Here is a 17,284-nt window from a genome sequence, read left to right on the forward strand (position 1 = left end):
GCTATCAGCTGGCCGTGCCCCTAGTGTCACGTATTGGCATGCCACTAGTATTCACTGGCACATCTGACATTGGCAATATACCGGCGGTGCCGCTAGTATCATATATTGGTATTTATTGGCATGCAACAAGTATTCATCGGCACACGTGGCCTGCCACTGTTAAGCCACCTTTAGCCATGCAGTTATTTCACCCTTGCCCTTACTGCTGCCATTTGCTTAACTGTCACTCTGACAATTGTGGTTTTCTTATGCAGTCATTTCCCAATACCACCTTGCATGTCATCTCCCTAAGGAGCCATAAAAACCATGCAATTAAATGAGGCAAGCAAAATATTTTCCGAAAACATTTTATTGAGAGCTCATATACATGTAAATGCCACAAGGACATCAGAGGGCCAAAATGCAGTGCAGGAGGCATTGGATACAGGGTTAATATGGGAGAGGCTAGTAGGTGTAATTGGAAACAGGGCACTAAGCAGCACATGACCAGGTAGTGCAGGTAGAGGCGATTGGGTGCAGTGTGCATTGGTCATGATGGAAGGGGCTGGACATGTTGAGCAGGGTTGATGCACCATAGCCTTGTAGTGCGAGAGGTGTTGCAGGAATAGGAGGCTGAGCATGGTTGCATTTCAGGGCAGTGTCCACCATGGATGGAAAATGGCAGTGGACTGTGTTGAGCATTATAGTTGGCAGTTAAGGGTCAATGGATCAAGTGATGAGGTTGAGGGGGCGGGGGAAGCACATGGCCCAGGTAGTAAGCTGGGCACCCCGCAGGAAACAACCATTCAGGAACAGTTTGTTGAGGAGATTGGTCCGTGGGTCTTACAAATGACATCTGCACAGAAGACAAGCATATATCACAATAAGATCTAAACTCACCTTCTCAACACTTATCCAAACACATGTTTGAAGTCTGGGTGCTCTATACGATTGAGTACAAAATACAGTACCCCGCTATAGTAAAACCTCTGATATAGTAAAGTGAAAATGAAGTCCCAGTTCATCTTCCATAGGCAACTGTACATTTTCCCCCTTTATAGTAAAGATGTTTTTGGTAAAAATCGGTTAAAGTGCTTCTGGCCATGGCGACGACTCCCGCGCACTACCTAGAGTCGCGAAGCCAAGACTTTTTGTATTTGAAAACAGAACAATAACCCCGAGTGTTCGTTTAGGTGGCTTTACTACTAGCCATAGCAGCAGTCAGATGAGGGAAAGCGCGCAGCGCGAAGAAGAAGAAAGTAAAGCTGTCTACAAACATAGCAAGGAGGCAGCGTGTTCCATTCAGAAAGTAAAGGAGTAAACGTGCAGCAAGAAATAGGGAAGGGAAAGAAATGGGTCAACATTCACTGAAATGTGCAGTACAAATCATGAGGCAGTGGTGGCAGAAAGTGGAGGTGCAGCGAGTAAGGTCTTACAGCACTTGAGTGTCATGCGAATTTATCACTTATTGCCTTTTAAAAGACAGAAAGAGCAAAAAGGGACACCATGTTCATGCAAGGCTTTTGTTTTTACGTGAAATCGAACTTGGTTGCATTCGTAATCACGTCTTCATGCTTCAAAGGTACTTCCACAAGATGTAGAGAAATTTTATAATGAAAAAATTACACTAAGAGATGATAAAAGCGAGATGGAAGGTATTTGGGTTTTTTTTTTCATTAAGCAACAAGACGTGTTCAGTAAGTGCCTATTTAACTACTAGACAGCACTTTCAGGACCATGTCATCACAGACCACTGATACAGTAAATACCATGATATAGTAAATATTTTTGCTGGCCTCAGTGGCTTTACTATAAAGGGGTTCTACTGTATATATTGAAGGCCTATTGCCACACATTCTTCTTTTAGAGCACTTTGCGACAGGTTTCTGGGCCTGCAAAGGCATGCAGCATCTTATGACGTAGGAATGATAAACCTATATGCAAAATAATATCCATTCCAGATACAAAAGAAAGATATTTGGAAGTAAAAACCTGCTTCCGGCAAACCGATAACTTCAGGTAGATGCTTAGTGTTCATATAGAATTACAGTTCCTGAAAATCTGACGGTTCAGGCTCCAGAACTTTTAATTTTTAAAAAATTCTTAAACATTCCTGCAATAGACAATATGGATTACTAAGCATGCAAGACTGGATGATATTAAAGAACACATTAAAGAATATTTTTCTGCAGTACACCAGTTACAGGCACGCATACATTACTGCGGCCAGAATAAAGAAATAATTGCCCTGACAGAGTCAATCAAGCTATCTTCAATCAGCTAACTGAGGGAGATGTGTAGATCGCAGATATTCACAAGGCTGTGTACGCATATAATATTCTCAAGATAACCGTACCATTTCAAGTTCCAGCTTTTTAGTTTTCACAGCTTTATTGCTTGCTGCATTCTACTATAAACAATTGCCTTAATTGTAATGTACCAAGGAATAGTTTTCATACAGTGCTCATTATAAATTAAGGATACCAGAACAACATGCACACAAACAAGAAAAAAAAGTATAAACAATTGCCTTAATTGTAATGTACCAAGGAATAGTTATCATACAGTGCTCATTATAAATTAAAGATACCAGAACAGCATGCACACAAACAAGAAAAAAAGAACGGGACAGAGCGCCATTCACAACTGATTTATTGTGCAGAATAAAGTACATATATATCTCATTGCCGGCATATGCGCAAAGAACCCATTCAGCATCATGTAGTTTAAGATAAGATATGTTCAAGAAGCCCATGCCTCATACCACAGCCTCTTTCTCTGAGAAATCATTTCTTGAACATAGCTTATGTTAAACTACATGATGCTGAATGTGATGTAGCTGAATGTGTTCCTTGGGCATGTGCCTGCAGTGAGATATATATGTACTCTGTTCTGCACAATAAATCAGTTGTGAGTGGAACTCTGTCCCGTTTTTTTCTTGTGTGCGTGCATTGTCTTGGCGCCTTCAGTTTATAATAAATAAACACGAACAAGCCCAACAAGAAGTTCTAGTCATCATACAGTGCATGCTTGTTCAGCTAAAATTATTACAGTCAGCCTGCAATGAGCAATTGAGCACGTACTAGAAATTTACTTTGCATAGGCAGGAAAATGTTATGCTAGATCTGAGTACAATGATATTGTACTTCCCTATCAGCTAGCAGCCTACCAGGTATGCATTTTCCCTCATCACAGCTAATCATATGGCCATACCATCGGCAACCTTCCACGTGCAAGATTATATTCAGTTAGGCATACATGGGTGATTTTATGTCCAGGTAACAGGTGTGGTGCTCGGGCATCTGATTTCTTAAAACCAATTCATAGTAGTTGTTGGTATAGAGAATAGTAATCTGCCTGAATATCTGAGGCCAAATATTATTTTCATTGCTTAAGCACACCATAAAATACAATGCTTGATGTGACTATGGGATCATAAAAAAACGATACATCTAGCATAACAGTGATTTTTCACTTTCACCCTATCACAATAAGTTCCTTGAAAAACCAGTTTAATCCTGAGCTGAAAAGTTGTTTCGCACACATTTTACATTTCAGTATCTATAAAACGTTGCTATTTTGTGAATATATTTCAAAATCAAAATTTCTTAACAGACTCACAAATTTTTTTTTTCAAAAATGGACAATATTTTGTACTCAAATTAAAAATAAGATTGTGTCTGGAGAAATAGTACTGTTTGCAGAACAAAACAGCATATACGCAAGAAAGCACCAATATCGCTCAAATTTAATGTGCAATGCACGAAATGAGAGTTCACCTAAAATTACAAGTACAATAGCCCTGTTTACATGGACTCGACAGCACCGGGTTGAATCAGCGTTGAGTAAGCAAGGTCATCATTCTCGACCCGGCTGATGTCTACATGAACTCGCTTTCTAGTGAGTAAGTATCGTAGCAGAGCGTTGCATCGAGATTCGAAGTTATTGCGCAAGTTCTTACTCGTATTTGATCCCATTGCCTTTTACTATCGAGAGCTTCGATTATTTTTTATCGTTAATGAGCGCTAAAAAGCATTCATTTCGAGTGACGCTCGTCGCCGCTCCAGAGGCTTTTTCATAGCCCAGAGTTCCACATAACTAGACTCCCTGACTGGACAGCGTCTACATGCCTTTAGATAAGCGGGTCAAGTGAATTAACCTACCCCCTGCAAGCGAGTTAACGCAACCCGCTCCGCCGCCTATTTTACTCGACCCGACTGTGTATACATGAACCCCACAACTGATTTTTCACTCGACAGATGTACTCGACCCAATACTGCCGAGTTCATGTATACAGGGGTGGAACGCACGTGTAACAAGTAGCAATGCTGCTAAGAATCCAATCTGCTTTCTTCTGGCTCCCCATCCAGTTTTCTAAAAAAATATCTTGTCTGACAAAGGAGGATATTTGGAGTTAAGCAGCTAAGCAACACAAGATCCATATGCTTGCTCTAACGCATGACTCCTCAGTGCACTTACAGTTGCAATTTGCTTGGTCATGTGGCAGTTCACTAAACCGTCTGACTAGACATGACAATCAAAAAAATAATCGGCGGATCATTTCTGCTTTTATTAAGACATGCAAAAGCTTTTTGGTTGTTGACATAGCATTCAGAGATTGCGGGAGTTTGGCAGTTTTATACGTCTTATTTCGTTTGGCAGTTGCAAGGGCATGTAGAAGAAGAAATATGAGTAGGGAATATAAGGGGTGACAACATCCCGAAATGAAACTAATGGACCAATGATGTACACTGCGTATCTTAAGTGACGTCACTGGTAACATCAAACACAGAAAATCGTCCTTGAGTATGACAAATTTGAAGCCCAGGAGGTGAGTTGGTTGTGGGCAAGTAGTTGGTAAAGGGCAGTCCCCCTGAGAGGTAGGCGGCAAGATCACTGCCACCCATTATGGGGAAAGCCCTGGCAAGCATGCAGGCGTGCACATATATAAGAGCAATAAATGCACAAGGAATGCACGCCTGAATGAGCAGCTGCACTAATAATTTCCTTTTGTCTTGCAGCCCACCCCTCCTGCACTGTAAGCAAGTCTGCTCTGTTTTCCGAACACAGAAGCATATGCAAAAACAAACAGAATGTCCTCTAAAATTTACAAAATTTGCACGAGTATTGCATGATGATCTCCTTTCTGCAAATGTCTTGCTCTAGGGTTACAGAATAAATTCATTGCAGCTGCGAATAAAGCGAGTTGGGAGCTAATGGCAAATCTCAATGGCTTGGGGAGAGAATTGATTATAATTGTCACTTTGAGCAAATAGCCTGGTTTAGATCAAAGTAATATTACATCTACATGACTGAAGCCAGTGTAGGCAACCAGAAATGTACAAGCAGTCAGTAACTGCATGTCTGTATGAACAAATACATACAGTGCAGGCAGCAGTAATGAAGGGAGAGTGGAAGGCAAATAACCTGAGCAATACTTAATGGCTTTCTTCTCTGAAACCTCAATACAGGCTTCCTGCGAATTCTTGTAATGCAAGCATAATCAAGTATGCTAAATATTCCATCACTTAAAGCACCTGCTCTCCCGTGTTACGCAAATGACAACTACTTCATCAGTTCAACAAGCTATGTCTGTTATTGTGCTATTACACCACAGGTTCACTCAATCATGCCTCAACTTGAAATAGCCACATACTGTTGAAATAAAGCAACGAAATATAGCACCAGCTATTAAAGCACTGTCAGGGACATGAAGGATATTATTTTCTGCATACTGTGGGCAAGACTTCTGAAAATGTAAGTCTTGAGCTAAAAAGCTAGAAAAAGTGATATAGCATGCAATCATATAGCAAAAAGCCAGCAGAGCCTTTTTTAAAGCCTTTATATAAAGCAAAACAAAGGCAACGTGTCATACCTACCGAGGCAATGCTTCCTTACACACAGCATGTTTCATGGCAAGGCTCCCACAGTTGTTGACAGGTTATGCAGCACCAAAATGATGATAATGTTGTCTGCCTCACATTCACGCAGCACTCCTTTGATGGCAGATGATTGCTTGTGCAAAAGCAGTGCGATGATACAAGTGGAGCAGCTGGACTGCGGGCGTTATAGAGCAAAGAGCCCTAAATGCAAGGAAAGAAAGTCTCCATTAAATCGATGCCTCTAAATCATGATAAAAGCATACCACGGCTCTTCTCTGTTTAGTTAATCTATAATTTAAATTGAAAGCTGTCTCAAAAAAAGTACTAATTGCAACTCTATGTTACACATGGTATAACATAGCTGTGCCAGGGCGGTGGGGCGATCAGTTAGCATAACGAGCGGAAAATGCATACTGATGTTTCATGCAGTCTTGATGCTAGAGCAAAGTGTCATGGTGCGGAGAACAAAATTAAAAGCATGCACGGGCGCCAAACGTGTGCTACACAACCGACGCGACTAGAGGTGTGCACGGGCATAAATTTTGAGCCCGAGCCGGGCCTCATGCTACAAACCCGAACCCGGCGTGGAACTGAAATTGTCTGAGCCCACCCAGCGCTCACACTGAAGGCTCCCGCCCTGCTGGACATGCTATAACAGACCAGTTGCAAAACCTACAAGTCGGCTTCCCTATGAGGCAGGAATTGATGCACAGTGGCGACAGAACCTGATTCAGGGATAATAGTTAGGTGCAGAACCACAGTCCACGCTGCTTGGGATGCAGTTACGCACAGGCCATTGTCAGAGAAAGGTTTTCAGGCATTCTTAACACTGGAATAAAGGGGGGAGCACTGTCACACTAGGGGTGAAGAAAGAAAATTTAGAAAAGGGACACTAACCGGAGAGGGTAATAGCGGGGCGACAATGGGCACGCGAATGATACTGTGACGAATGGGCAAGAGGTGCGGGAATTACCCTTCCCGTCAGGCGATGTGCTAGCACTGTACCCAACTATTACCCCAAAGTCTATGCCACCATTGTGCAGGAATGTCTGCCGCACCGGGAAGCTGACGTGTAGTTTTTGCAACTGATCTATTGCAGCTGAAGCAACGATACAGAAAGAAAAAAATAGGCCACAATCCCTGGCGATGCATCGCGCGACGACGACGATAACGCCTGTCGCTGCCGCTAGTGCACATCGCACAGAGCGAAGGACCTCAGCGATAGAGACGCGTTTTCAGCCTTGCTTTGTTAGCGCCGCCTCTTCGTTTAGTAAATGAGTATAGTTACGCTATATCCAGTTTCTTGCACTAAACAGCAACACTGATGAAATTTCTTGAAAAGCGTCGAGCCCCCCCACTCCTTCCCCCCCCCCGCCCCCCCCCCCCCAAAAAAAAATGGTCCCAGCGCAGCGGCGTGCTAATGCAGACATGATTGAAAGCAGTGGCGTTTTTCTGCAACTTTCGAAAATTAGCAATATCTAGCCACACTAGCCTTTTTTGTTTTGCAATACTACCCTACCAAGCTTTTACTAAACCGTCTCGATGCGCTCATATATGCACGGATCAGACGAAATGAGCGTCTGCAGGATTTTCGCTCATACCGGACAAGGGAAACAAACTTTGCATGCAAAAAAAAAAAAAAAAAAACAAAAAAACAACAACGAAGGTGAGTACCCCAAAGCCTTTTGCGATTGGCTGCCTCGCGAGCTGGTTCCAGCATCATGAGAGATTTCTAAAAACCCAGAACCTGGGCGACAGCGCCGAGCGGCAATGCTTTAGCGGTCCTCAGCTCACTGCGCATAGTGCTGCCGCGCGACTCATGCGGTTAGCGTTTTCTCGCACCAGACACGAAAATATATGCTTTTGCCCGGACTCCACCGACTCCGCCCGAGGTCACCCGAGCGGCCGAGCCAAGTGACGGCTATACGCCGTTCCAGCCACTGTAACGCCGTGAATATCCGAAGTTGGCTTTTAGGGCTACGATGCTACGCAGTGTTTACTTTAGGAAATCAGTACTCTGCAAAACAGCAACGGTTTAACTTGAAATAAGCTGCAAAATGATCGGAATCGAGTCGCGCATACTTGAGAACCACTTTTGAAAAGTTAACAACGTAAGAAATATGCTAAAAGAAGACAAATCTCCCTAGCACATGGCTTACGCAGCCTGCAGCAAAAATGAAATGTAAGACAACGCTTGTAATTTAAAAAATGCTCAATCTAAGAGGCTAATATTTTGCTCCAATATACACAAACGCTTTATAAAACCTGAATGAAAAAATTTGAGAACTTACATGGAATATTTCTTGAAGAAAGAAGCATTTTCCGTGCGCGGTGCCACCGAACGTCGAACCGAGCGAACGAGTGGCCGTTGGATGGACGAAAGAACGGAGCGCCCTCTTTGAAACAAAATACAACTACCGCCGTCATGCCGGCTAAGCGATGGTCGCGTCATCCTTCGATCTTTTTAGTAATCGCTTTTTCAGCAGATCGATGGTCTCGGTTTTGTACCCTCCGTTTAGCAAGCGTTTCCTAGATGACAGGACTTGAATCGGCCTTGAACGATGCGCTGCTGTTGCTGCTCATCTATGTAGGGCTCTGTGCCAGCAGCGAAGCGCGTCGTCGCCCTGGAGAGGCGCCTAGCTGTTTTGTTTACAACACCCAAACCTGTTCAAGTTGTATTTTGTGAATGCTGTGTTCTACTACGAATAGTTTGCTCACTTTTAGCATACCAACGAAAATGCTTTCATACAATAGTGCTCAATCGAGTGGAATATTTCAATCACCCTGAAATGAGGATTTGAAGCAAGTTTGTTGAAAATTATTGAGCTAAGCATCTCAGTACCACGACTTGCCACCTCTTTATAAGGTAGTTGCATACCATGCTTACATTTTTTCTCATATATCCGCACCGTCAGCATCATTCTATCTGCTAGATTAGTCGTTTGTTGGCCCGATTCATTAGGCGCTTGTTTCTTTCTCAGTTTAGTTTCTTGCGTATATTTTATTGGCCAAGAAAATGCGGTAAAAGCACATTTCTCTATGCAACCTGTTGTGAGAGCCCGGAAATGTTTGAAAGAAGTCTCCAGTCTGTTAGCGTTTGTCTTTTTATTACTGTGCAATTCCTTCCCCCGGGGCGGCGGCCGTCCGCCCCTTGGACCCTGAGTGGTGCGTCGACCCGTCCACCGCTTTGGCGCACCTGCATGGATTTCGACGCGCATGCAACCTCGGACCTTGTTCGCATCGCATGCGGTGAAGAGAGAGCGATCGGGGAACGACAGGAGTGCGAAGTGCGCGAGCCTCGAGGACGGGATTGAGCAGTGCGTCAGCACGGAGAGCAGGCGTTGGAAAACTGTGCGAACGAGCGTGTGCGAAACAAAGATGTGTCATTGTAATCCAGTTGTTAATATACCCATTGTACCTTTTCGTATTTTATTTGTGTTTCCAGTCTTTTCTTTCACATTTTTTTTTCGTTCAAATGCTAACAAGTCAGTTTACATGTGGGTATCTTCTCTCCATACACAATATTTGTAAAAAAAAAAAAAACTACCTTCCCCGCGCACGCCTGTAACTGTTCCACCACGGAGGTAGTTACAGAATAAATAAGCTTTGATACCGAATTAAGCTTAATTGTAAAACAACGACTGCTTTATTTAGTTTTTGAACTCTACAGTTATTCCTTCTTGCCATATGTAGCGCAAGCATTGTATTGCAGTGAACGACGACGGAATCGCGAAATTGGGGGTGTGAATAAAAGCGGAGAAACGTTACAGACTTCTTTTTTTCGCACTTGTGCGAAAAAAGAACAAACAAACGAGAAATTCTAAAATTATGCTATCCATGCACTTGGCATGGCGTCGAATCAAAGTTGTTCTGCTTAGCTGCCGCTCTTGTATACTGGCCGCTACACGAAGCTATTTTGTGTTCCTATGAAATTCAGTGTGACAAAGCCCCCCGCGGATATATTTCGCGTTTCAAGTTCTTGTGAAATGTGGAAGCCGGCCCGCCGCCGTGCCGCGGGCGACTCTATAGCTGGCTCTGCGATCATTTTTGCCACTGCAGTGATTCGAACATTCGCGGCTTGTTTAGCAAATAGCTGGCGTACTCGTTTGCCGAATGAGTGTTTCAAGATAATCATAGAGCATTTACCAGTACCGTATGTGTGCGATATTCCATCAGTGATTAATGCGCCATGGTCATTGTAGTCGTATTTTTGATTTTACACGTATGGAATGGTCTACTCTTGCAAAGCCGTCAGTTACGCTAGCTGCACGTATGTCAAATAGGTATATGAAAGAAATAGAGCCTTAAAGTATAGCGGCTGACGCACTGCGTCGTAAATTCCCGCCCGGGCGGCGGCCGTGTGCACTTTGAACCACACGTGGAGCGTCAGGGCCTGCGTCTTGGATTGCATCGCGCAGCGTGTAACCCGACAACCCCACCTGCAGAGCGCATCCACTCGGGCAAGTCGGCGCCGCTGTTGCTGGCGCCGTGCCTCAATGTTTTTCTTCCTTTGTTTGTGATGTTTTCAATGCTCCCTAGCAAGCAGCGAACAGAGCGTCCATATTTCGGTGCGAGTGAGTGCCCTCAGTGGACTGGAACAGAAGTGCGCGGTGTGTCGTCAACAACAGCGGACGCTTGAGAAAAAACAAATGTGCGAACGAGTGCGATGAAGAAAAGTGAAACTGTAACCCAGTTATTTGTTTCAGCATAACCTTAATATTATTCATACTGAGATTGTACGTGCAGTGTTTTCTCTCCGTTTTTTTCTAATACTTCACTTCTTAGAGCGACAACGAAGCAGGAAGCGTCAATACGATTTGCCATATGTGGGAACGTTCATGCATTTGCGGACCGACGTTTAATTTACCGCTCAATAACCCAGCTTTAATTTAGATCACCACTGTTGAATCGTTTAAGCGAAAGTATGTGCTGCGATGCATCGTATTCGTATAGCTTGAACGGCCAAGTGCATTTTTAAAGTGTATTTCGATGGAACCGCGCTCGCCATAGACGATCTGAGTCACGTACGAGCCTTAATAGGCCGACGCTTATCGCTCATTAATTGCATCGCACTGCATGCGTGTCCTGCGGTAATCGTCTGTTTAAAGCTACTGTTGTTAAAACTGATACACTCGGGGGCAAAGAAATTTGCTAAAACTTTTGGAATTCTCTTCACCCAGAGCAGCAGGAATCGCCACGGGAGCAGCCATGGAAGAACCTAGACCATTGCCGAATAGAATACAAAAAATAGCAACCATTGCCTATGCACGATATATGACATGTCGTTTTGATTCTTTCTGATCTCTCGGTCGGCGTGGAGCTATTTATCGCCGCCGCCGCCCGGACCAGCAAACGGTGGTGAACTTATTTGATGCCGTTGACCGATCGTCGGTCTCATCCAAATTCGTCACAGTATACATGTGGATTAATTACAGTGCCAGCTTAAGTCAATGAAGATCTAGTGTAAAAGAACATGGTGTAATCCCAAGCAACATAAAAAACAGCTAGGTGGAATTAAAGCAAACACGACGGAAACCAGCACCGCGGAACTATAACTATTTAAACACAAGATTTCCGAAGCATTAAAAATTGCAAAGGTAACTTGAAAACATCGATTATAACAGCACAGTTAACGACTCCAAGTATTAAATGAGCCTGCCAACCGCAAAAGCACGCTAATGCGGTTTCCCACGGAATATTTCCAGCCACATGCTAATTTGCATCTAATATTGACCAGTAGGTGAAATAGACAAGACAATGTTGACTAAAGTGTATGCCAATGCATCTGGCGGGACATGGTAATAGAACTAACAGTATTGTCCAGCATATGCCATATAATATTCAACGTCAGTGGAGTAATGGCTAATGCTGTTCGATATAGCCATCCTTATGAAAGGGCAATGCCAATACCGTTGATATGTAAGGTATGCCAGTGTATATCTGACATTGGCGGGCCATTGTAACAGAGCTGACAGTATTGTCCAGCATATGTCGAATATTGGCCAACATCAGTGAACTGACGGCTAATGCTGTCCATTATAGCCATCCTTATCTCATGGCAGCGCCAACACCGGTGATACGCCGGATATCCAGGCCCATCGTTGCCATCCTTGTATAATGGTACCACCGATATTGTGAGGGCATCGGATATGACGGGCCAATGTTGTTATCATTATAAATAGGTACGAACAATATTGGTTACCAATAGAATCCTCAGGGCCAGTGTTGGACGTGTTATAGAATGGTACAACCAATACCAGCCATAAGATGGCAACGCTGGGCCTACATAGGGCTGATCTCTGCCAACTCACTGACAATATTGGCCCGGGCTGTTGTGCTGCCTGGGTTCCTTGATGTCGTCCGTAACAATATAAAGTTCTCCATAGGTTCAAGGTCTTCTCCCAATAAATACACTATAAATAATGGTTTAGTATACTCGGTCTCCTCGATTAAATACCTCGGCGTATACCTAAATTCTACATTAACATGGACTGACCACATAGAGGAAATTACGTCTAAAGCACAAGAATTTTGGTTTTCTGAAGGGTCGCTTATATCTCGCCGGCAGGGACACTAGACTTCAAACTTATAGTTTCCTTGTACGTCCTTCCCTGGAATATGCATCAATAATTTGGCACCCTCATCAAATCATTCTAACTAAAATTCTTGAATCCATCCAAAATAAATCTGCTCGATTCATCTTGTCATCCTATTAACGATATCAAAGCGTTTCATCTCTGAAGGAAACACTCAGCATGCCATCCCTATCAGCACGCACAAAAATCACCCGTTTATTGTTTTTTCATACACTTTATCATAATAGCACTCCGTTCACCGGGTTGCATATTTCTCCACCCCCTCATACGTCACATGGCGTTGATCATGCCCATAAATTTAACCCCGTTATTGCCCGGACGGAAAAGTACAAACATTCACCATTAATCTTCTCAATAAACGATTGGAGTGAACTGCCACCCAGAATCGCCACGATAACAGAATCATCTTTATTTCAGACAGCATTCAAAACCTACCTCGAATCATTACACTCGGTAAATATATTAGACCACTATGCCTTCTCTTCTCCTACCACTGTTTCCTTTCTTTTGCATCAATATCCACCGCGATTGCATTATACTCAATTTCTAGGATATAATGCTATTTATATCTCTGGGTGTGTTGCTTATGAGTACCACTTCACCATCTCCATTGCTCTCTTTGTTCTCTTTTTTGTTGTTATTGTTTGTTTGTTTGATTGATTGTTCCTTTAACAAAGAATTGTATACGGGCTTATGTTCCCTCCTATGTAATGCCCCCAGCGGGCATTTAGGGTATCTGAATAAATAAAAATAAATAAATAACTAAAAAATAAAATTGGAGGCTTATCAAGGTTAAGCCCAATGGATGCGAAGCATGTTAAGTAGCTGCCTCAGTGTGGATGGGGCTAAGTAACGGAGACGTGGTTTTAGGTTGATCGTCGTACTTTCCCAGGCAGCACAACAGCCCGGGCCAATATTGTCAGTGAGTTGGCAGAGATCAGCCCTATGTAGGCCCAGCGCTGCCATCTTATGGCTGGTATTGGTTGTGCCATTCTATAACACGTCGAACACTGGCCCTGAGGATACCATTGGTAACCAATATTGTTCGTACCTATTTATAATGATAACAACATTGGCCCGTCATATCCGATGCCCTCACAATATCGGTGGTACCATTATACAAGGATGGCAACGATGGGCCTGGATGTCCGGCGTATCACCGGTGTTGGCGCTGCCATGAGATAAGGATGGCTATAACGGACAGCATTAGCCGGCAGTCCACTGATGTTGGCCAATATTCGACATATGCTGGACAATAATGTCAGCTCTGTTACAATGTCCCGCCAATGTCAGATATACACTGGCATACCTTACATATCAACGGTATTGGCATTTCCCTTTCATAAGGATGGCTATATCGAACAGCGTTAGCCATTACTCCACTGACGTTGGCTATTATATGGCATATGCTGGACAATACTGTTAGTTCTGTTACCATGTCCCACCAGATGCATTGGCATACACTTTAGTCAACATTGTCTTGTCTATTTCACCTACTGGTCAATATTAGATGCAAATTAGCATGTGGCTGGAAATATTCCGTGGGAAACCGCATTAGCGTGCTTTTGCGGTTGGCAGGCTCATTTAATACTTGAAGTCGTCAACTGTGCTGTTATAATCGATGTTTTCAAGTTACCTTTGCAATTTTTAATGCTTCGGAAATCTTGTGTTTAAATAGTTATAGTTCCGCGGTGCTGGTTTCCGTCGTGGTTGCTTGAATTCCACCTAGCTGTTGTTGATGTTGCTTGGGATTACACCATGTTCTTTTACACTAGATCTTCATTGACTTAAGCTGGCACTGTAATCAATCCACATGTATACTGTGACGAATTTGGATGAGACCGACGATCGGTCAACGGCATCAAATAAGTTCACCACCGTTTGCTGGTCCGGGCGGCGGCGGCGATAAATAGCTCCACGCCGACCGAAAGATCAGAAAGAATCAAAACGACATGTCATATATCGTGCATAGGCAATGGTTGCTATTTTTTGTATTCTATTCGGCAATGGTCTAGGTTCTTCCATGGCTGCTCCCGTGGCGATTCCTGCTGCTCTGGGTGAAGAGAATTCCAAAAGTTTTAGCAAATTTCTTTGCCCCCGAGTGTATCAGTTTTAACAACAGTGGCTTCAAACAGACGATTACCGCAGGACAGGCATGCAGTGCGATGCAATTAATGAGCGATAACCGTCGGCCTATTAAGGCTCGTACGTGACTCAGATCGAGTATGGCGAGCGCGCTTCCATCGGAATACACTTTAACAATACACTTGGCCGTTCAAGCTATACGAATACGAAGCATCGCAGCACATACTTTCGCTTAAACGATTCAACAATGGTGATCTAAATTAAAGCTGGGTTATTGAGCGGTAAATTAAACGTCGGTCCGCATATGCATGAACGTTCCCACATATGGCAAATCGTATCGACGCTTCCTGCTTCGTTGTCGCTCTAAGAAGTGAAGTATTAGAAAAAAATGGAGAGAAAACACTGCACGTACAATCTCAGTATGAATAATATTAAGGTTATGCTGAAACAAATAACTGGGTTACAGTTTCACTTTTCTTCATCGCACTCGTTCGCACATTTGTTTTTTCTCAAGCGTCCGCTGTTGTTGACGACACACCGCGCACTTCTGTTCCAGTCCACTGAGGGCACTCACTCGCGCCGAAATATGGACGCTCTGTTCGCTGCTTGCTAGGGTGCATTGAAAACATCACAAACAAAGGAAGAAAACATTGAGGCACGGCGCCAGCAACAGCGGCGCCGACTTGCCCGAGTGGATGCGCTCTGCAGGTGGGGTTGTCGGGTTACACGCTGCGCGATGCAATCCAAGACGCAGGCCCTGACGCTCCACGTGTGGTTCAAGGTGCACACGGCCGCCGCCCGGGCGGGAATTTACGACGCAGTGCGTCAGCCGCTATACTTTAAGGCTCTATTTCTTTCATATACCTATTTGACATACGTGCAGCTAGCGTAACTGACGTCTTGGGGTTTGCAAGAGTAGACCATTCCATACGTGTAAAATCAAAAATACGACTACAATGACCATGGCGCATTAATCACTGATGGAATATCGCACACATACGGTACTGGTAAATGCTCTATGATTATCTTGAAACACTCATTCGGCAAACGAGTACGCCAGCTATTTGCTAAACAAGCCGCGAATATTCAAATCACTGCAGTGGCAAAAATCATCGCAGAGCCAGCTATAGAGTCGCCCGCGGCATGGCGGCGGGCCGGCTTCCACATTTCACAAGAACTTGAAACGCGAAATATATCCGCGGGGGGCTTTACCACACTGAATTTCATAGGAACACAAAATAGCTTCGCGTAGCGGCCAGTATACAAGAGCGGCAGCTAAGCAGAACAGCTTTGATTCGACGCCATGCCAAGTGCATGGATAGCATAATTTTAGAATTTCTCGTTTGTTCTTTTTTTCGCACAAGTGCAAAAAAAAAGACGTCTAACGTTTCTCCGCTTTTATTCACACCCCCAATTTCGCGATTCCGTCGTCGTTCACTGCAATACAATGCTTGCGCTACATATGGCAACAAGGAATAACTGTAGAGTTCAAAAACTAAATAAAGCAGTCGTTGTTTTACAATTAAGCTTAATTCGGTATCAAAGCTTATTTATTCTCTAACTACCTCCGTGGTGGAACAGTTACAGGCGTGCGCGGGGAAGGTAGTTTTTTTTTTTTTTACAAATATTGTGTATGGAGAGAAGATACCCACATGTAAACTGACTTGTTAGCATTTGAACGAAAAAAAAATGTGAAAGAAAAGACTGGAAACACAAATAAAATACGAAAAGGTACAATGGGTATATTAACAACTGGATTACAATGACACATCTTTGTTTCGCACACGCTCGTTCGCACAGTTTTCCAACGCCTGCTCTCCGTGCTGACGCACCGCTCAATCCCGTCCTCGCGCACTTCGCACTCCTGTCGTTCCCCGATCGCTCTCTCTCACCGCATGCGATGCGAGCAAGGTCCGAGGTTGCATACGTGCGTCGAAATCCACGCAGGTGCGCCAAAGCGGTGGACGGGTCGACGCACCACTCAGGGTCCAAGGGGCGGACGGCCGCCGCCCAGGGGAAGGAATTGCGCAGTTATAAAAAGACAAACACTAACAGACTCGAGACTTCTTTCAAACATTTCCGGGCTCTCACAACAGGTTGCATAGAGAAATGTGCTTTTACCGCATTTTCTTGGCCAATAAAATATACGCAAGAAACTAAACTGAGAAAGAAACAAGCGCCTAATGAATCGGGCCAACAAACGACTAATCTAGCAGATAGAATGATGCTGACGGTGCGGATATATGAGAAAAAATGTTAGCATCGTATGCAACTACCTTATAAAGAGGTGGCAAGTCGTGGTACTGAGATGCTTAGCTCAATAATTTTCAACAAACTTGCTTCAAATCCTCATTTCAGGGTGATTGAAATATTCCACTCGATTGAGCACTATTGTATGAAAGCATTTTCGTTGGTATGCTAAAAGTGAGCAAACTATTCGTAGTAGAACACAGCATTCACAAAATACAACTTGAACAGGTTTGGGTGTTGTAAACAAAACAGCTAGGCGCCTCTCCAGGACGACGACGCGCTTCGCTGCTGGCACAGAGCCCTACATAGATAAGCAGCAACAGCAGCGCATCGTTCAAGGCTGATTCAAGTCCTGTCATCTAGGAAACGCTTGCTAAACGGAGGGTACAAAACCGAGACCATCGATCTGCTGAAAAAGCGATTACTAAAAAGCTCGAAGGATGACGCGACAATCGCTTAGCCGGCATGACGGCGGCAGTTGTATTTTGTTTC

General features: G+C 43.8%; 1 long non-coding RNA gene across 1 annotated transcript; it reads right to left on the reverse strand.

Annotated features, from left to right (window-relative positions):
• Nucleotides 1-333: 333 nt before the first annotated feature.
• On the reverse strand, nucleotides 334-8,223 carry LOC146194142 (uncharacterized). The gene is made up of 3 exons (XR_014705736.1): nucleotides 8,153-8,223; nucleotides 5,859-6,062; nucleotides 334-835 (listed from the first exon to the last, which is right to left on the reverse strand). It is a non-coding gene; the product is annotated as an uncharacterized LOC146194142 (long non-coding RNA).
• Nucleotides 8,224-17,284: the final 9,061 nt, after the last annotated feature.

The sequence above is a fragment of the Amblyomma maculatum genome, chromosome 3 (assembly GCF_055883805.1).
Source record: "Amblyomma maculatum isolate TAMU_Amacu chromosome 3, ASM5588380v1, whole genome shotgun sequence".
NCBI classification, from domain to species: Eukaryota; Metazoa; Arthropoda; class Arachnida; order Ixodida; family Ixodidae; genus Amblyomma; species Amblyomma maculatum.